We start from the raw sequence: 22,405 nt of genomic DNA on the forward strand, positions 1-22,405 counted from the left end.
TGTTGACATGCGAAACTGCACGTGGCTACAACATGCTCTCTTCTCTTTTAATCTCTTTGAGTTTGTCCTGATATAGATCACCGTTTGACACAATTGATTGTATTGTAAATTGATGGAGAAGCTCGCTTTTCTAAGTAATTTCTGACACCTCACAGATGTTTCCTTAGAATGATTCATGACTATTTTGGGAAGCAAAAAAAATGCATTTCTGCTATGCTTTATCCGTGTCTATATTTAGGATAGAATATTTTATTTATATTTTTCTTGATGAGGTTATTTATGTTTCAAACAAAAAAAACACTGAAGAATAAGCCATTGAAAACAGTCTTTGAAACGAATTAGACCCTTTCTGAAACTTCAATTCTGCTTTTTCCAGAAGTATTGGGAGGGCTAGCTGTTAGACGGTTCTATCGCCCTAGGGAGTTGAATTATTTTATTCCAGTGATATGTTCAATTATCTCAATGCCTGTGACACAGAAAGACCAAACAAAGTTTCTTCTCACATCAGCAGAACGTCTTGTGTCTCTCTTATCTCTCTGGGTCTTTTAGTGTCCGTTCTTTGGATAAAATAAAAACTTCAGTACAGTATTGTATTCTGTTATTCTGGATCAAAAGCTTTTTGTGTTATCTGATGGCAACAATCTGTGTCTTTGACGAATTCTGTTGCCTCTAGCCAAAGTAAAAGGCCATTTCCTAGGTCTTTCCCAGCCAAGTATTCTCAGCCATCTATTTACTTTCATAATCTATATCCATTTTTTTATTTCACAATTCATCTTTTATGAATGTTTCTTGATTTTGGTCTGGGGGTTTGCTGGGCTATTACACTAGGCTACGCACCCGTTTGTCTAAACCATCTGCTATAAAATAAACCTTCTGTGTATTACATCATTTGTGTTGCAGTTGACAGCAGTAACAGTTTTACTTTGTTGCTGGCCTGCGTTAGGAATTTGACTTTCGGGTCAACTTTAGCACTGTCAGATTTTGCTCGTAAAGGTTTTGTCAAATCACTTTCCGAAAAAAATGCAGGTGTATTGTACACTAATAATAGTTCTTCTGAGAGGTCCCTCTATTCTTTCTCTCAAATGGATGAATCTGTGAACCTTTCATGTCTGGATAATCTCTGCTATTTTATCCAAGAGTGTGTCCTACTGACCTCAAGTCTGAATTTTTAAGGTTGCTCAATTTGGTGAATGGTCTGCTTTCAGTAACGTCTGGATTGAGCCGTGCTTTTTCCATTGTGTCACAATGGACTTCACAGTGCTCCTCGAAAGGTTTTCCAGGTTTTTTTCCAACATTTTATTTCCAGTTCGGCTATAATGATATCTGAATGTGCTTGATTTGTAAAGTTTTTTTCCATATCATATTAAAGACATTCTTTACATCTGGGCAAAAACCTAATTTATGTATGCTTTATTTTACATTATAAAATTGCTGAAGGAGAGACAGATTGTAGTTCATCACGGCTAAATGAAATTTGTGGTCATTAATGTTTCAGAACTGTAGGCCAACTGAGATGTGGGTCCATTCAAATGCTTTGTTAGTGGAACATCCAGTACTGTTTCAGGTGGGAGCTGTTAATATGTGTGGTGTGCCTGTTCCTGTCGCATGATGCTCTTGAGCCCAAACTACTTCACATATTAACATTTCTTTTGAGCCTAAACTGTTAATCCTTAACCATTCCATAACCTCCCCTTTGTAGATGCTGCAGAAAAAAACTTTCTGAGTAGACCATAGTATCTGTTTTTAATTCCTACCATGGAAAGTCAATGGGACCATTTTTTGGGCAAACTATTACTTTAATGTTTGACTTTCAGCACTTTGGGCTTTGCTATAGAAAGTACAGAGCTGGCGTCTGCTGTGTATCTTTAGCCTGCAATTGAATTGGTCATAAAGCACAGCTGTCACTGTACAGTTCATTTGTTACACTTTTCTGACCGTAGGGTTCACTTATACTGGTCTCCCTAATGTTGATAAATCTGCTGCAAGGATAATGGGAGACTGTTTTGAGTCAGAACAGGCGTACAAGCGATAAGTGAGTGAAATCTGAGCAGAACAAACCTAAATGTCCATTTGTGTTGGCATTGAAGAACAGAGGAAGATATCTGGAGACAGTCAGTAGATAACTTTGATAAGATCACAATGGAAGACGTGGGTCTGGGCTGTCATCATCTGAATTCACAGTTCTGGGGACATTGACTTTATCAATTTCTAATGGCTTGTCTTTGCTAATGTTATTTATCAGCTCTGGCGGATGCTTAGTTCTTTAATATTGTCAAAACGTATCCTTTTATGTAAATGTAATTCTGTGTGAGATGTGTCCTCAGGATCTGGACGTTCAGGATAATAATTTTGTAATGAAACCTGAACAACAGAAGTGGGAAGAACAGGTTAGATGTCAAATATTGTCGTGTATATCATCAGCATAATTGTTTGTGTGAATTGATAGATGTACACTTTTTTATGCATTTAATATTCCATTTAATAACATGGACTTAAGCTTCCAGCATGATCAATACAATACAATTATTTATTTATTAATAATCTATAGATTAGATATATTTTTTGAATCTAGAAATAAAATGAAGACTGAATGTAAATACTGTACAGTACATAACCACACACATTTATATAATTTCCCATGTTTTCCCTCAAGTGTCAGGTAGGTTTTAAATGTCAGGCAGGTAGGAAACTTCTAGTAAGCCCTTTTGGTGTAAAGATAGCATTTTGTTGAAAGGAAATATTATTACAGATTATATATGTAGTCCATCCCTTGATCGGTTCTAAAATTAATCCTGCACTGTCTTCTTCAACGCTATCAAACTCAGTCAGCTTCTCTCCTTTCCTGCCTCAGGACATCTAGCAGGACAGCGTGTCTCTCTCCTGTAATCTTTCTCTTCTCCTCATCTGCTTGGACTTCCTTCCACAAATTCATCTTAAAGCATGTCTCAGCTAATGAATCTGCTTCATGTTTCAGCTTTTACAGTAAGGTGTTGTCTACCAGTACGCAGGAGATTGCATCCTCCAGGATGAATACACCTCAGAGATGACAATGCCGGTCTGCCGAGAGCCGTGTGCAGTAAATTCAGCACAATGAAACTGGGGTGGGCCCGGTGACTGTCGTTTCCCATTCATGGCCTTTAGACACGTTGCCCAAATCTTATACGACCGAGGAAGTGCCGTTCGATATGAAGGTGTTCACAGGATGTCCTGAACAGAACAGAATAGGTTGGGTTGGCAGGAAGTGACAAGGCTACTGACTTCTGACGTAGTGTGAACGTTATAATCGTTTTAGCGGCCCAGTTCTGTGGGAAAAAGTACCATCAGCTGACTTTTAGAAGAAAGGCCACTGAGGCCTCTCGGGACATGCGATCTCATTCAGCATGCCTGCTGTGAAAGGAAAAAAAACAGAAGCATGACACACTTGCTTGTACATACAAAACCTAGCCAAAATACACAATATAACTTTGGGAATCTAGCAATAAATTGTTCAAATATGTATTTTGATATAAAGGTTCTTCTTATATCACTATTATTAACATAAAATCTAGCTCTAGAGCGCTTAACTCAATACACAGAAGTACTTAACTAACAGTATTTTAGTCTAACACTACACAGAATATCATAAAATCCTGGTTGTTCCTTCAGTCTTCGATTCCTCGCACGCACATCTAAGCTGCGTCGTTTCCCAGATCCAGAGGAACTCAGTGACGTAGCCTTCTTGTGTTTCTGTACATGATTGCGAGTACAGTCACGTCAGCAGCTGCTAAGGGTGTTTGGAACTGACCAATGAGTAAAGCAGAGGAAGACGACAAAGGAAGGACATGTGAAGTTCTGGGAAAGGGGCATGAAGGCATCGTAGATCAGATTCGAAAGCTCACTTTCAGAAGTCGAACAGCCGCAATGTAAGCTTTGTGTTTTTATTCAAGTTGAATTTTCAAGTTGAGTTTATTCAAAAGCTGAAGTGTGGTTTTTTTTTCTGGATGATGTTGAAATTTCCTACCCTAGATTGAAGTATACACACAGAAAAAAAAAGGTTCTTCGCCGGTTCTTCACCGGTTCTTCGGGATGATTGAGGTGCTATATAGCACCGCTACTGTATAAAGAACCAGTTAAGCACCTGTATGGTTCTTCAGCGGTTCTTCATTGGTTCTTTGGGGTTGTTAAGGTGCTATATAGCACCACTGCCGTACAAGTCCGTTAACCCCTCAGTATATAGTTATTTAGGATCTCAACTCTCTCTTAGTCTCTTTAGTTGGGGAAAGGATTGAAAACAACATAAACAACAAGATAATTCTGGGATGTGAGAGCTGTTAGTTGTAGCTTAAATTATGTGGAAGGAGAAAGGAGGATGAGAGAAAGCTAAAACATGGTGAACGGCTGTAGTCTTTGAATGAATGTAAATGGATAAGAGACTTCACATGGGTGTGCGAAGTCACCGAAATTATATCACAAACTCAATTTTTGGGCTATTGCCTTTTTCTCATATATTAACTTTGCTTTGTGTTATTTAGTGAAATATTATATATTGATGTTTTGTGATTTAAGCTTATATAATGACATTTTCAATCATTTACTATGATCTCAATGCCCTGACCTTTCTGTTGGAAACTGCATTCAAGTAGACTACTAATTTCCAATGTCTTCAGTGTGTCACATACTGGGTGAAAAGCAAAATATAATAAATTATAAATAGGCAATATTCAGATAGATTATCAAAAGCATTCTCAATATTCTCAATAACTATAGTCTTGATATTAGACATAATACTACAATGGTTATGTGTCCTGCCCACAAAAATGAGTTGGAAGTGTTTTTTATCACACCATTGTTTTAAATTATATCTTACGTATATAGTTACATTTCCTTTATAAAAGGTTTAGACCGTACCATCTTTAATCTTATTTACATAGATTATAAAATCCCACCATGAACAAGAATTTAAATCGCTAAAAACCTGAGCTGGACCTGCTCAGAACTACCTTTGACCAGAGCACGTCACGTAACCTAGCAACCATTCGCCAATCAGGTGGACGCACCATGCAAGCGCGAGTTCAAAGCTTCCTGAGGAGAAAACTTCATCGTTGGACGCGGATTCAGACGGAAAAGAAGCAAATATATATCGAGGTGAGTAACAGTGCCACAGAAATAGGCTCTTTACAAAATGTATTCTACAGGCGACATTTTTCATTTGTATTTGCAAACGTTACTTTAACTTATAGCGTTTTGTGACAGAGCCAAACCAACCGCGTAAGGTAACGCTAAATTGCAGATTTAGTTTTCTTTAATATGCGATTACCATCCCATTCACGCTCAAAAAACACCAACAAAGTCGAACCAGCTGCAATTGCTAGTTTTAAACAAAAAAACGAACCAACCGACAAAGCTCGAGACACATAACGTTAACGTTAACCTCGAGACTAAAAAAACAGGGTTCATTTAACGTAACAGAGATAAGTTTACAAACAGTAAAGTGTAACGAAATATCCTTGGTTTCATAATTACGTGTATATTTTTTGTATCTGTATTTACAGTAAGCGATTCATTGCAAGTGTTAATGAATTGGATTTAAGACATTTAATGGCCTTGTGGTCATTTAACTGATTTACAGTAACTGTTCAGTTTAAATTGTGTTAAACTACTGTTCTAGCAGATATGAGTAATTCAGGTTTTCATGTAGGCATAATAGCAGATAATGTTATAGGCTAATATTCACCTTTATTTTATCTTTCTCTTTAGATTATGACAGACCTTATGAGATGGACTTCTGTTCAAGTTTGCCAGCGGCTAAAAGATATCGAATTGGGGGAATTCTGTGAAACTTTTTTGGGTAAGGTTCAAGTATTTTGCAATTGATGTACCAGTGCCCTAACTGCCATGTAAGAACATTCATTTACAACAAATACCTCAGACACCTGCGGTATTTCCATGAAAGTGAGCCACATTTCTTTGTTGTATGTGGACACAGTGGCTGCCTAAAAAGGTACAAAAGAGTAAGTTCTTTACGTATCCATGTTTTTCGGACTCATAAAATCCCAAAGTGTGCCAAGAAAATATCCCCCACATCATTACACCACCACCAGCCTGAACCGTTGATACTAGGCAGGATGGATCCATGCTTTCATGATGTTGACGCCAAATTCTGACCCTACCATCCAAATGTCACAGCAGAAATCGAGACTCATCAGACCAGGCAACGTTTTTCCAATCTTCTACTGTCCAATATTGGTGAGCCTGTGCGAATTGTAGCCTCCGTTTCCTGTTCTTAGCTGTCAGGAGTGGCACCCGGTGTGGTCTTCTGCTGCTGTAGCCCATCCGCCTCAAGGTTCAATGTGTTGTGCATTCAGAGATGCTCTTCTGCATACCTTTGTTGTAACGAGTGGTTATTTCAGTTACTGTTGCCTTTCTATCAGCTCGAACCAGTCTGGCCATTCTCCTCTGACCTCTGGAATCAACAAGGCATTTTCTCCCACAGAACTGACGCTCACTGGATATTTTCTCTTTTTCGGACCCTTCTCTGTAAACCCTAGAGATGGTTGTGTGTGAAAATCCCAGTAGATAAGCAGTTTCTGAAATACTCAGACCAGCCCGTCTGGCACCAACAACCATGCCACGTTCAAAGTCACTTAAATCACCTTTCTGCCTGATTCTGACGCTCGGTTTGAACTGCAGCAGATCGTCTTAACCATGTCTACATGCCTAAATGCATTAAGTTGCTGCCATGTGATTGGCTGATTAGAAATGTGCGTTTACGAGCAGTTGACAGGTGTACATAATAAAGTGGCCTTTATGCCTTATTTAAACATAACATGGCATAGTTGACTGGAACAGGTTATAATGTCATTGATCACTTTAGTATTGACACTTATTTGTTACATTTTATTGGCAACCCTCATTTATGACAATTTAACTTCCCTTAATAGGTAGATGCCGGAGAAGATGAACGAAGCATCAAGGAACATCTGTGAGCAATGAAGGTGGAAACTGAGAAGCTTCGACCAAATATAGAGCTCAGAAAAGAAAAGTTGGCACTGATTAAATGCTACCAAAGAAATTTTGTGTCCAACCACAGCACAGAGGAGGCTCTCTCTGAGTTCACGTGTTTTAGACTGGCCAAAATAGTAAGTACAGTAGTATATTAATTGGCTCCTTTAATTGAGTTATGGCTATATTTTAATACGTGTCTTTTTTACTTAATCGGAAGCTACTTTGGATTTTGAGAGACCACACATCTGTTGATGTGGACCAACAACTTCTTGCGCAGCTGTCTGTAATGGCACCTCAAGTCCTTGAAGAGTCCCCTGAAAGAGAGATTCAGGCGCAAAATTGAGGACTGTGTAAATGGCAGACTAAAAAAGGTAATTCAATCTGCACTGCTTAGATAGTCTCCCTGTATGTTTCTGTCTGCACAGTAATGAATGTTTAAAAAACTAAACAAGTATTTGGTGAAAGCATCCACCATGTTATGTCAACCTAATGAGGTTATTGTATTTACCTGCACTGTTCAAGGAGGACCCAGGGTTGCTGTTTGAGGTTGAGGTAAGCCATGAACATTTGATTACAGTTTGAAGAACTTATTGCACATTTTTTACATTGAAAACACTGAAATGGAACATTTACACAAGTAGTAAACTTAGTTAGTTATTTACATTCACACTCCACAGAAGTCATCTGCATTGGTTTGGTTCCGATCGGTCGAAAAACCAAGGACTAGTTCGCAAAAGTAGGTTTTTTACATCATCAGCGATAACTCGCAAACCGTTTGCTGGACAGAAGTGGTTCCAGAGGCAAGTTTCCTGTAGCTCAGTGGTAAGAAATAAATTGTATCCTGTATTTATTCTAACTGTATATCCTGCACCTGCTAATTGCACTTCTGGTTAGACCTAAACTACATTTTGTTACACTGTACTTGTATATGTGTAATGACAATAAAGTTGAATCTAATCTAATTTTGTATTGCCTCTGTTTATTCCCTTTATTTAAGCATAGATTTTATTTGCTGCTTAAATGCATAAATTTAAAGGTTTTTAAATCTATGGTGTTTTGATACGATTAAAAAATGTTTTTTAATAAGTGTCATTTATTAAAGCATTTCAACTTGTCTATGGTAGTATCTGGCATTAAAATGAGCCCTATTAGATAAATTAAAACAATATACGACACCTGTTATGGTTCTACCTAGCACCTTTTGATAAATGCTATAACGCTTCTTTATAAGTAGGTGCCATATAGAAGTTCTCCTATGATTATGATCCAGAGAACCATTGTTGGTTCTGTTGAGCACCATTAAGCATAAAGTGCTATATGGCACCTTTAATGGTTCTACATAGCACCATTTGATAAAGGTGCCATATAGCACCATTTAAAATAGGTGCTATATAGCACTAAAAATGGTTCCCCTATGATTACGAGCCAAAGAACCACTTTTAGTGCTATATAGCACCATTTGTTTTTTGTGTGTAGACTAGAAGTTGGAAGTTGAAAATCAAACATTGCAAGTTTAGGGCGGGATTATCAGGGACCTGACCAATTGTAGTTGAAGGAGGGGCGTGTTTTTTGGTATACCACAGGATTATCAAAAAATGGTGATTAAGTGATTAATTCTGACCCACAAATGTATAGTTAAGAAGTGATTTAGTGGTAAATATATAAAATGATGAATGGAGAAATATATAGATGAATTCAAGGGAAGACGACCAAATTCTGGGTTATTTTCAACCCAGAATTGGGTTAAATGAAAGCAGTCCTGGATTGTTTCAACCCAAAATGCTGGATTGGTTTGACCATTTTAATTTCTAATGTAAGAAAAGGTTCGGGGTTAATTTAACCCAATGGCTGGGTTCTTCCCTTTATTACCCAACAATTGTTTTTTACTGTATTAATACATTCTAAAAAAATCCAGCAAAAAAAAGAATTCTTGCTGCTCGGGCACCAGAAAAAGACATGTACAGGTTTTTTCTGTAATTTCACGGTTTTACCGTATTTAAAAAATACAAAAAAAAATTCTGTAAAAACAGTAAAATTCTGTAAAATTACAGTTTGTTTTCATACATGGTGTAAATTCTGTTAAGTTATGCATAGCAGGCTTGAACTAGAATCACAAGTCATATTCGAATGTAACCAAAAAGACTGTCTACAATTGACTTATAGCTCACAAAAAGAATCATTTTCAGGAACATTACTGCTGCATTTAAGGAGACAAGAAACAATTTCTTAGCAGGTAATTGGCTGGAATGTCTATCTCGAGTCAACGGCGAGATAGATGTGGTTTACATTGCTGTCTGAGTGAGCTTGTTTTAGGGGTTGTGTATGAGGGTAGGTGTCATGGTAAGTGATCTAAAACGTGTGTGCATATAGCCTGGAGGATTGTCTCCCAGACTGTTGTAGGGGAACGCAAACCACTTTAAACATCACCAAAGAGCCAACGATAAGATAGCGACTCATAAAGATTTGAATAGACTTGTTTTTCCTTTGGAGTTTTTTGGAATGTTTTTTCCATTCTGAAGCCACTTGCGGATAAGAGTAGGCCTACAACTTTTACAGCAGAGAAAGCTGATTTTGTAAAGCCAAACCAGTCTAAACAATTCTGAGAGAGATTTGGGGAGATGAAAAAGAGCTGTTGATGTACATCAAAGTCAAAAGTACACATATGATTGTGTTCTTGTTCGGCATATTTTAAACATGTTTATTTAAAAGGATTATTGGTAATCTGTATTGTAGACAAAATATTTATTTTTCAGTCAAATGTTTATGAAACAATCTATTTGATTTGTAGAACCATTTTCGATTGTAGAACAAATGGTATAGAGCCTCTAATAAATGTTCTTTATGGAACCATACATATGCTCTTCTTCTCTTTTCTGGTTTTCACCTTAAACACCTGCATGTTCAGCTTTATCTGTTCCAAATGGCTTCTCCTCTGGGTGAAAGGTCTAACAGTGGGAAGCAAGATATGAGAAACAGAGATGTTGCACAACGTTTCTCCTTCACTGTTATTACTTTGCCATTAAGTAAGTGGGAGACTGCTGTTGTAAAAGTGCATTCTCTGGATGCTAAGACTATCAGCCTGTACGATGGAGTGAATCTCGCAGATGTAAGAGTGTTTTTGTATGCGTGTGTGAGGGAAGAGGTGAGAGGAGACAGATAAATCCTGCCCAGCTGGACAGGGCTACATCTTAAAGAGGCAGAACATCCAAACATCTCTGGTTTGTGTTACAGAGAAACTCTGACAGTACAGGTGCTTTCTTTCTTTCTTTCTTTCTTTCTTTCATTCTTTCATTCTTTCATTCTTTCATTCTTTCATTCTTTCATTCTTTCATTCATTCATTCATTCATTCTTTCTTTCTTTCTTTCTTTCTTTCTTTCTTTCTTCAGGACCTTAAAGTTCAGTTGAAGTAATAGTTCAACCTAAAATGAAAATTCTTCTAGAAAAAAGGTAATATCCCAGTCAATGGGGTTCAGTGTTCTTTATTTGTCAACGTTCTTCAAAATATCATCTTTTGTGTTCTGTAAAGGAAAAACATAATGCAGTGATTTAATGATGAACACATTTTCATTTTCTCTCTCTCTGATTTAAGTGCATTCTAGCTATTCTATTTATTTTATAAGCTCACGTCACACTTGTTCGTATATTTTTATCTGAAACTGTGCCACATATTAACAGATACTAAAAGCTTGCCGCTTCAGCAGTGCCAGCTGTTAGGAGACCACACTGCATATTTTACACACAAACTCTACTCGTAGTACTTGAGACACCTGATTGCCATCATTCTTAACAATGAATGTTATTTGAAGGTGTTGAAAGACACACAGCAGCCCTGAGAAGACTCTCTGAGATGAGTTTTGAATTTCTCTCTGTGCTCTGTAGTTTTGTTGTTTTTGTTTGTTTTTCATTTTTTTCATAGACATTGAGAGAATATATGTGTGTTCCACAGTCCTGTTTCCTAAAGGTGTACACTACAGTATCTCCCCCAGTCAGAATGCTCACATCTGGAAGTACACTTCCTGTTTGTTTGTCCGTGTGATAGATGCTAAACATCTCACGCTGTGACAACGCATATCCTCATGTCTTTTTTTGATTGAGTCTTTCTTTGATCTTCCGTATCCCATGATTCCATCTTCATCCGTAAATGTGATCCATTTTCCCAATGAATGTAAACTTTTGGCTTTAGGTTGGATATATAATCAACAGTGTGTGTACTGTTTGTGTTCTGAATAAATACAGTGTTACTGTCTTCTTGCCAGTTTGTTTGATTTTGACTTCCTCTCTGCTAAGTGCAGCACACTTTCAGGGTGTGCTTTTCCTTTTGATCGGCCGCTTCTCAACCCTTATTGAACACGTACACTGATCTACTACTGTCTGGTTGTCAGGTAGTATTCCCAGCTGTAAAAATTTACATTCCATATCATGTGAGTGCTATTGCCTCATGAATGGAAAAGAGTACAACACCTGCTCTTTTTGTTATAAAGGAACCTAGGACTGCATGATAAGTCAGATATATATATCTCTTAAGAAGAATATGCACCCACAAAACCCTTTATCACTAAAGCTAAAAGCATGCAAAGTGTGGTTTGGCTGAAAGCTCAGTTATTCAATAGAGGCAGTCAACTGAGTTGCCTTAAATTGGTGGTGACTGTTAAGGCGTTTTCTTGTGAATGTGCATTCAATGTGGATTGACATTATCCCTATCATACTTCACATGCTCTTCACCCAGTATGTAAAATCCACAAACACTCATACCATTATTTTTGTCTGTTTAAGATTAAATTATATCATTATGATTATTATGCAAATCATATCTCGCTTATTTTGTTGTTGTCAAAACTCCAAATTGTATTCAATACATGAATACATTTCAAAGTTTCAAGTTGAAGTTAAGTAACGTATAACATAACTTCCATACAATATTTAAAGTATTAATATTCCTCAAATTATTTTCTCATTTATTAGCCCTCTTTGGATTTCAAACCTGTGTGACTTTCTTCCGCAGAACACGAAAGAAAATATTTTGAAGAATGTTGTTTACCAAACAGAGCTGGCACCCATTCACTGCTATAGTATGGACACAAAACCAAGTTCATGGGTGCCAGTGAATAACATTCTTCAAAATATACTCCTTTGTGTTCTGCAGCAGAAAGAAAGTCAGGCAGGTTTGAAATGACATGAGGGTGAGGAAACGATGACAAACATTTTATTTTGGGGGTTTTAAGGAAGCACTCTCATCTTTACCTGAAGATGTTATATTGAGGCCATGCCTTAAAGTGACAGGAAAGACAACCTGGAAAAGTGCTTTTATATAGAGATCTTTATCCCCTCACTTTTCAATGAGTCAGCAGGTAAAACAGACCACAAGAGTTTTGAATCTCCTGCACATCAGCTCTTTCTAAAGTGGTTAAGCAGCAGTCCGAACGCCCAGGCAGCGTGCCTTGAATCTGAGCCAACCCAACACTCACTGCATCTCCACCTTAATCCACCCCCCTGAGCCCTGTTGTTCAGGAGAACGTTCACACAATGCAAGCCATGGATGGGAAACAGCAGAAAGGAAAAAAATAATAATGCATCCGCCATCAAGAACACATCCGTTTAATAAAATACCCTTACTTTATTCATAAGGCTATTGAACTAAACTTAGTTCCCACATGTTTATCGTGTGTAATGTTGGTCTTCCAACATGATTGACAACACAAGAAAGGGGCAGGTCTGTTCTTATGTTTATGCTCCCTAAATGCCAGCCTTGTTGGGCTGTTCATGCACTAAAAATCTGACATTAGTGCAGACGGAAACTTTGACCTCCTGTCGTTGTGTCTCTGTGTTTTGATATATGCCTAAGGTCAATTTGGGTTTTTCAGACGGACACTGAGAGAAACAGATTCTGTCTGTTTCAACAAGGAGTTGATGATCATCTTCGCATTTAGCAGAATTCCAGGCATTTCCGGCGAGTGTTTTTGATGGCTTCGGTCACATGCTATTTGATTAAGAATTAAGTGCCGCTTATAATTAAAAATCGTAATTATAAAACAAGATGAAGAAGAATATGTGAATTCACACTGGTTTTCAACGTATGAAATGTACTTGTCCATACTCATTGTGGAAGGTTTGCTGTCATTTGAGGCCATTCTCAAGAGTTATTTCTATTCAACTAAATGAGTGCTAAGAACGACTTGCCGCATGACACGCGGACCTGAAAAAACACATTCCGTTTTTAAACAGATTTTTGTTTATATTATTGGATACTGGTACAGTGGCTGGTGGATAGTTCATGTCATAATTTTTTCAGTCAGCATCTTAATCTTCTTTTTCTGTATTTGTTGTCTCATAAAAACGGGATGTTAACATGTACAGCCGCAGAAAAAATGAAGAGACCACTTTAACTTTACATTTCATATCAGCATTTCTAGTATCTAGGATCAACCCCTATGTATTGTGGCCATTCTAGTCCAGTGTTTGTTGAATTTTAATAAATGAAACCTCAGGAATGACTTAAATTGAAAATCCAGGTAATCACATAAAAAATAAAAATTCTGAACTACACATTGAAATATTAATGTTTTATTGCTTAAAAGTTAATATTAACTTGTTTTCTTTGCAGTATGTCATGATTCCGCCATCATGTCATGTTTATTCTTAGTCTTGCAGCGGAGTCATGGCATAGCCTTAGGTTTTGTGTGAGAAAGACATGGCTTTGTTTTGATTCTGACTTGCCATGTGCTTTCTCGTGTCTCGTCAGTGTTTCCCGCCCTTTTGTCTCGTTAACCTTCCCTGAGTGTTTCAGTACCCACACCTGCCCATTGTTATCTCCTTTGTTAGTCTCCCTATAAGATGCCCTCTTGTCTATTGTCTTGTGCTCGTTCGTTATACTTGTACCTGTTATAGTTGTATGCTGTACCTGTTCCCTGTACATGTTTTCTGGTCTGGTCTTGTCGTAGTGTTTGTATGGTTCCAAGTTCTTTGTTTAATTCTTAGTAGTTTATGTTTGCCCCCTTGTGGGATGAGTTTGTTTTCTGTTTTTTGTATCCAGTTTAGTTAGTGTTTTCCCATCGTGGATGTTTGTTTTGCCGTGTTTTATATTAAAGTCTTTGTTAATCCCTTCATCATTGTCGCGGCCTGCAATTGGGTTCTTCCACCCCTGATTCATGACACAGTATTTGAGGTCTGACATTACAGAGCATCTTTTCTGTAATCTTTCTGTTTGACCTGTTTCTCCAGTTTTCATTTTCTGCAAATTAAAGCAAATAGAAAAATAGTTGTTAACAGAATACATTTTACTTAAACACATACCCTACCTAAATAGTAATTCTTTTTTCTGTGGCTGTATAACCACAGAAAAGATTCATACTGAAAAATGTGCCCCTTGAATGCACTGTAAATCTCTTTGGATAAGTGTCTGTCAAATGCATCTCACTCACCAAACCATTTAGAAATAATACAACTTTGAACTTACAAAAAGGTTGCACAAACTTTTTTTCAATAAGGTCACATGAGGCATGCATTGGTGAGACAAAATATCTGTCTTTAACCTGTCTCCATTCTTGTGTCACCAGTTTTGTCTTCATAAATTGTTTTTGTTTGAAGTGTCTGACCTTAAGTTCAAAATGAGGTGCTGGTGCATCAGGCTTTGTGTGTGTGGTATGGTGAGATCTCTTTTACAGGTAATTATTTGGTCTCTGTTACTCTTTTGCTAAAATTGGACTGAACATCTGTATTGCTTAGAGGCCAGAGGTCACTAACACACTATAAAGTAAAAAAGCAAAAACCTTCTTTGCTTAACTTTTTAAGAATGACCTGAACGTGCCAGTTATTTAATTAGTTAGGTGAAAAATGGCTATACTGCCGTACCACTGCTCTGATTTTTATTATCCAGCAACAAGCTGCAGATGCACTCGAATGTTAACATTTCTCCATCCCAGGAGACGACAAACTTCCGCACACCACTTAGTGTGAGAGAGAAGTTGAGCAACATGGGTATACAGTACATAGGGCAGAACGCATATATAGCTTATTGTGAATAAAATGAAGTTTCCAGGAAAAGTAACACCATTTGCACCATTTGCTTTGTCAATCATTATAATTATGGAAAACATACCAAGTAGGACATTTTGCTCATTTGTATTCTCTAATCAATTATAATAATCAAATATAAAAATGCACATGTTCCACAAACATGGTTGTAGACATTGTTTAACACTTGACAGGCTAATGATATGTACTTGGTGGGCGATGTGTTTCTAACATTGCATTGACTAAATGTTGATGGAATTTCATGCTTTGCATACTCATCAGTGAATGCAGTACAGTTATGCATTGTGGACTCACTCACACTGACTGTGGCCAGGAATCAGCTCCTTATGGCGTCTTCCTACCGTATGTCTCATACTGTTGGTATTTTTAATAGTATTTTGGAAAGTTGCGTGCAACATTGATTTATGTTGATTTTGATAAACATGGGCGTGTTGACAATTTAAGGATTTGTTCTGAGGTCAATTGAGGGAAATTCTTCTCTTTAATAAAGGTTGCTGTCAGTATGACTCTGCTCTCATGCTTAGCCAGATGCTTTTGGTTGTTCTGTTTAAAAAAAGACGTGTTACGTTTTTAAAAGGTTAAATGGGCCAGAATTCACTAAGTGCAGTACTTTCTGCTGTGTTTATGATGCATTTTGCTTCTCTTTAGACAGCTCACATTTAATGGGGGAAAAGCCATGCTTTGACCAACTTACTAAAAAGCTTCTTGCAGCATCTTTGCACTGGGAGTTGCACACACGGTAGTGTTCACAAAAGTCTCAAAAATAGTCTCATCGGAACTGCAGTTCTATCTTGGCCTGTGGCCTCTTTTCAATATTATGTTTTTAATGTTCTAGCATGATTATAACGTGCTAATGACTGCTAGAACCTACAGTATAAGGCCAACTTAAAAACATGATTTCTCAGAAATGTTTTAATTTAGCATTTTTATTCAAACAAACCAAAAGGGGATTTTTTTCGACCATCTATTCATAATTTTCATTTGGGATATTCATGTAAACATAAAAAGGCTCTGTGTTGAAATGTAAAATATAGAAGTGAAGCTGTTTTCTTGACAGTTAAGTTGCACATCTGAAGTTCACTTTAGACAAAAGATAATGACACCAGCTTGAGAAGAAAGAAGAGGTCAAGTTTGGAGCTTGATCTTGGTGCAAGAGAGCATTGTTAGATGTAATCTCCCATTAGATTCTCATTTAGGATGGGAGGGTGGGAGTCAAAGTCCCATAAGGGTTTCTCATCCCACCCATATCTGAGCTACACCAATCTGTTCTCTAAACATGATAATAACGATGAGTCTTGATTTTGAATGATAAGTAGACTATTGAGACCTATGGAGAACTATGTGGACATCACCAAACCGAGCGAATAATCACAGCTGAACAGCTTATGTGAAAGAAATCAGTTGAAAAATAAAGACATAAAATGTCATATACAACATTTTTAAAGGGCTGGGCTGTATCGAACAGAAGTCTTTAAACACGTATGCTGAGTTCTGGTGTTAGCTACATACATTTTTTTTCATCCTCGAAGATCTTTCATCCTATATGCTCTATGTTGAACCTCTATGCAGAGTTTTCATTCGACTCCAAACTGAAGATGTAAAATAAAAGAAATATTGTAATTATCTGAAATTTTATGTCTTATTATTTCAAGAATGAGGCAGGCATATGTGGGAAAGAAATTTTAGGCTACATTTTTTTCAGCTGGGATTGTTTTGCTGTGGTTTTCCAACGTATTCTCAACTTAGAATAACAAAATCATGGGGTTTGTAATTTTGGAACCAAAGTCAAACATTTAATGTGGATGGGCAAGGTGGGAAATGGTAAAGCAGAGTGTAACAAAGGCGTTCTGTGTTGTCGCTCCTCTCTTATGCTTCCGGAGCTCCTCCATGGGAGATGCGAGACCGGTCCATTCGCAGCTGACGCCCCTAATCACTCTCGTCCCGCACTGCACGCCACACAGAGTTTCATAAGTTCGCCCTTGCCGATAAACAGCTCCTTGTTGGGATAGATGGTAAAGCATGGGAATGCAGGTTATGCGTATTTGCCGTGTTGTACAGGGAGTGGGCTCCGAGCTCGCCGGATCTATCCGAACCCGGAGCACTCTACCCTGCTCAGAGCAAGTGCTCCTGGCTCGGAACCGGCTCGAGCCCAGAACACCAGGTAAGATTGTTTGTCTATTTAGGATAGAGCTTGCTGGATCTGATAGGGTAGATACGGTGATTGCTGATGGTGAACCAGCCTAGATAATTAAGTAGAGATTGCATGCTCGGCTGATAGGTGATTGCTGCTGATGGAACATCGGGTTGATTTATATGCTTAGGTTCCTCCCAAACTTTGTTAATAAAACATAATTTAAAGGCAAAAGATCATTACTGTTTTAGTCACAGCATACAAACAGGAAAGCAGGTAGCATCCCAGAAATGCTCTTATTGTGTGCAGGACTTCAAAACAAAATAACTTAAATATCAGGAATGTGTAATGTAGAGGTTCTTAAAGGGATAATTCACCCAGAAATTGAAATTCTGTCATCATTTACTCACCTTCGAGTTCTTCCAATTATAAATTTCTTCGTTCTGATGAACACAGAGAAAGATATTTGAAAGAATGCTTCTAACCAAACAGATCTTGCCCCCCATTGAATCCTATAGTAGGAAAAAATACTTTATACTTTTTTTTGTTCTGTTGAACACAAAAGAAGACATTTTGAAGAACGTAGGACAACAAACAGTTCTGGGGCACTGTTGATTACCATTGTGTTTTTTCCTACTATGGGAGTCAATGGGGGCAAAAATCTGTCTGGTTATAAGCATTCTTCCAAATATCTTTCTCTGTGTTCATCAGAACGAAGACATTTATACAGATTTGGAACAACTCGAAGGTGAGTAAATGATGATAGAATTTTTATTTTTGAGAGAAGTATCCCTTAAATGTACCAATCTTCTGACAGATGTTAATTGTAAGTACAGAAAAAGTTGTGCCCTGTGTACATATAGAACTAGAAATACGGCACCACACTGAGTGGTGGTTTGAATAGTGGTTATAAACCACAATTGTTAATCAGATTTTCTAAATGGCCTATATCCATTGACTGGTAATTACAGTCAATGTGTGACATTAAGCAGGCAGAGAATCAAGAGCACTCTTCTTAACCAGAGACCGCTACCATTAGATCCTTTGCGTAGCTTTGATAGCAGTGTTTAATAAAACAGAACATTTCCTTTTTTCATGTTTCTTTATCAGTAAAAGTAGCTTCCGCTGAGGTCGCTGCTCCTCTCGTTTTCCGTCCCCTCCTTCTTACAGAGATAAGTAGGTCATTAGGGTAGATGAGAGAAATAGAGATATCTTATGCAACAGTTTCAGGAGGATCTTTTCACTTTCTGCCATCACTCTTCTTTACAGATATCACCTCAAATAACATTACCATTCAAAAGTTTAAAGTCAATTGAGTAAAATATTTCTCGTGACCTTATAAACCTTTTGATCTAAAAAATGTATGCAGGGTCTAAAATTTGTTTTGTGGACAAAAGTACAAATCTATAATATAAATTGTAGGCTAATATAATCATAATGACTTTGAATAATGAAGACAAAGCCAACATGGATTTTGTTGAAAAATTTATCTCATTGTGATTATGCAAGAAGTTGGCTAAATTAATGCCTACGTTTCTACAAATTGTAGGTAAAAAATGTTTAACGGCATCTAGTGGTGAGGCTGCAAACTTCAACCCACATCTCACTCCACCCCTCGCTTTCCAAGCACTTATGGAGGCTGACACAGAACTAAGATGTCGTCACATTTTTGTAAAAAATAGTGTATTTATGGAACACACTCTGTAGAGCAGTTTGTCCGTTTAGGACAACATGGCGAATTCCATGTAAGGGGACCTGCTGTGTGTGTAGATATGAATGGCTCATTCTAAGGTAATAAAAATATAATTACTTTATACACATTTGAAGACCTAGTTATGAAGTATTACATTGCATTTCTGTCAATAGATCCTCCAAAAAATGTCACACCTTTAGTGGACCTTTAAGGGAAAGCGCACTATGATTGCGTGTAGTGTACCAAGATTGATGTGTAGCACAATTCATTTATTGAAGGTGAAACATCATTGAAACTCAAATGTACATCATTTCATTGTTTTCTTTTGGAGTCCATTGCAAAGATTGTACAGATGGATGGTCGCAGGAAAACCACAAGCCCAAAAGGGATTTGGCATTGCGTTTGGTGTGCAAACTACAAAGAGGAAACATCAGTGCACCCTTGTAAAAGAAGTTAAAAAAAGCTCAAATAAAATATAAGGCTTATAGGATGTCTCGCAGGCTGACTAAATATGGTGTGTTGCAAATTTGGGAAATAACACAGGCGGATAGAGAATATGCCTTCACTTTAAGATTACGCCTGCTCTTGTAACATACAGCATCAGCATGATATTACTTAAAAACTGCGTGAGAACTATTTTTTTAAAAGGTGGGTCATCTAATAATGGAGTCAGCACTATTTGTTCTTTGATTTCATGCCAAGTTTGTAGTCTCATTAGAAGAACATTGCTTGTGGATTTTTGCTTTGCCCGTTCATTGATAATTGCCTGTCCCAAACAATGTTTACAGAACAGATGCAGAATTTAATAATGAGTAGATGCAGGAATGCAACCTATTTTTACATAATTCAGTGTCGAGCAATGACTGTTAAAGAGATAAGAATTTATTTTAGAAAATTGTCATATATTCTTTGGCATCTTCTGGCATTGATTCTTTGAAAAAGTAAATAATAAATGTTCCTCTACATTCTTCAACAGTAACATTTCTTCAATACTTCTTAAGGAAAAGAAATTGATTCTCTTAACTTCTCTGAATCTCTGCATGCAATTCCTGGTCTTGAATACATTTTGGTATTGTTTTGAAAGTGGGCATCCTTGAATATATTGTATCTAAAAAGACAAAAATGTTGCAGCTCAGGAGCAGGGTGGTCTTAGATTTCAATGTGACTCTGTAGCATAGAGCATTGTTGAGACTAGAATGAGTTTGAAAATGTGAGAAACAGACTTGGGCAGAAAGTACTGCTGGCCTTGAACTCATAGGCTTTTATTTGTCTGGGAAGAAACAATAGACAATATTGTGACAGTTTTTGTAACTTGCCTCTTTCTAAATTTCTGCCCACTGCTGACTCACACAGCATGCAGACCTTTGGCATATGACCTTCACAGATCACTCTGTTTCCGATATTTAGCATTTTTGAGCACACTCAAATGACCTGTTTTTGAAATACATTTTTCTTAAACTCACTTCCAAGACGTTGCTACTGTTATTCTGTTTGTTTGATTACTTCTGTTGCTTTAAAAGCATAGAGTTGTTTGACTGTATTTTCATATATGTAGGCTATATCTGTATATATGTGTATGCTTCATCAGAGTAGCATGCTCTTATACCTAACTTGTACTATTGAAACAGGTTAGTTAGAATTTCAAATTGTAATGCTTTTGGCTCTAAAGAAGGATTTGCCGAGTAATAAAATGCCATTCCGGATGTTGTGCCCCACTTGCCTAGCACTGAGAAATGAGTGTTTCAGGGTATTTCAAGGAATTTCAGACTGCTGATATATGATATTTCCTGTACCTCTCTGGCCATAGCTCACAGCTAACACCTAATACAAGAGACTGTGGGCAGACTGTCATTGCTGCTAGAAGGAGAAAGAGAATACGTGTGTCTCCATACTGGTTCTCTGTGTTTTTAACATTAAAAGTTTCATGTGCTGACTTTTTGCAACTTTGTTGATTTTTCTTCCTAGACACTTTTATTGTGTTGATCACCTGAACAGATCCTTATAAAGTGGTGGAGGATGTAAATGAAACCAAATGTCCTTTGCTTAAGGGGTCTTCCCAACTAAGTATAATAATTTTTTTGTAAATAAAGTTGTTGTCAATTTCTGCTGTGACACATGAGACAAGTTGAAAAAAGTGTGCCATGAGCTTTACCACATTGCAATTAAGATTTATGCATTTCTCCCTAGTTTGTCTGACTATTTCGTTATAATTGTAGGATCATGTGACAAGTAACAATTTTAGACTGAAAGGCATCCAGACACAATCATTAGAAGCACTGCTTCAGCGCGATTTCACTAAAGGTGACTAATCGTAGGCTGCTAATCTACTTATTCGCAGACTGAACAAGTCACAGTTTATGCTTTTTGTAATGAATGATGACCCTTGGTTCTCATCATTCCACTATAAGGAATTCCCTCACAAATGTCCTGTAGCTCTGCCAAAGTTACCTAATGTGACATTTATCAAATATTTAAGAGTTTTTGTAATAAATGCTAAGAATTTCACCCAGAATGTCTCTCGCTCTTTCATTTCCTTGTCCCCTCCTCCTTCTTTTGCAGTGAAGGCTGATGCTCACACAGGAGTTTAGAAGTAAATTGGGCCACCGTTTTCCTCCTGCGGGGGCCCCAGCGCACGCCGCTGCGATCCTGTCAGACACCGAGCAGCTGAAGTCACAGTAAGCCGCAGCTCTCCAAGCTCCTGTCAGCAGGACTCTGGCCCGGCCATTCTCATCCCAGTGACAACCAGAGAATGGAGTTTGTGACCCAGAATGCTAAGCTATATGTGATATGACAAAAGACCAGACCACAGCGTATGGAGAGAGAAAGCCTATTTCCACAAAGTCCAGCACATGGCTTTGATGTAAAGATATACAGCTTTTACAGTGTTCTGAAACTTTACCGAAGCTCTTTTTATGAAAAGACAATCAGATTACATATCTGCTTTTTTGCCCGAAAATTTTGCCCATTTAAAGAAATGGTCCATCCACGAATGAAAGTTCTGTCATCATATGTTCATTAGCTGCTTAATATTTGAGGAATTATTTGAGAGATAACAAAAGTACAATTAAAGGGACAGTTCACCCAAAAATGAAAATTCTGTCATCATTTAATCACCCTCTTGTCATTTCATGTATGGCTTTCTTTGTTCTGCAGAGGATATTTTGAAGAATGTTGGCAACCGAACAATTAAATATAAATTCCGTGTGAACTGTTACTTTAAATGAATATGTAGTTTCCCTGGGTAAAAAAAGCATAATCTGATCAGATGCCATAATAAAGAAATGGTTTCAGTTTGTTTGCATGACAGCTAATTCTAAGATATGAATTGGCATGCGTGAACCAAAAGGAAATTAAGAACTGAACTGCACCGATGTGCTGATATGTAAAGAGGAACATTACATTCAGTATGTTACAAATTTGAGCATTATGTCATCCTATACCTCTATATCAGTCACTAGTACCAGAAAACTATCTGTGATATTACATGTTTGCTACAGAGAATGTAAAACAAGAAGTCTATCTAAAAGAATAGTTTACACATTTTCTTCGCATGATATGATAAGTG

The sequence above is a fragment of the Barbatula barbatula genome (assembly GCF_947034865.1).
Source record: "Barbatula barbatula genome assembly, chromosome: 20".
NCBI classification, from domain to species: domain Eukaryota; kingdom Metazoa; phylum Chordata; class Actinopteri; order Cypriniformes; family Nemacheilidae; genus Barbatula; species Barbatula barbatula.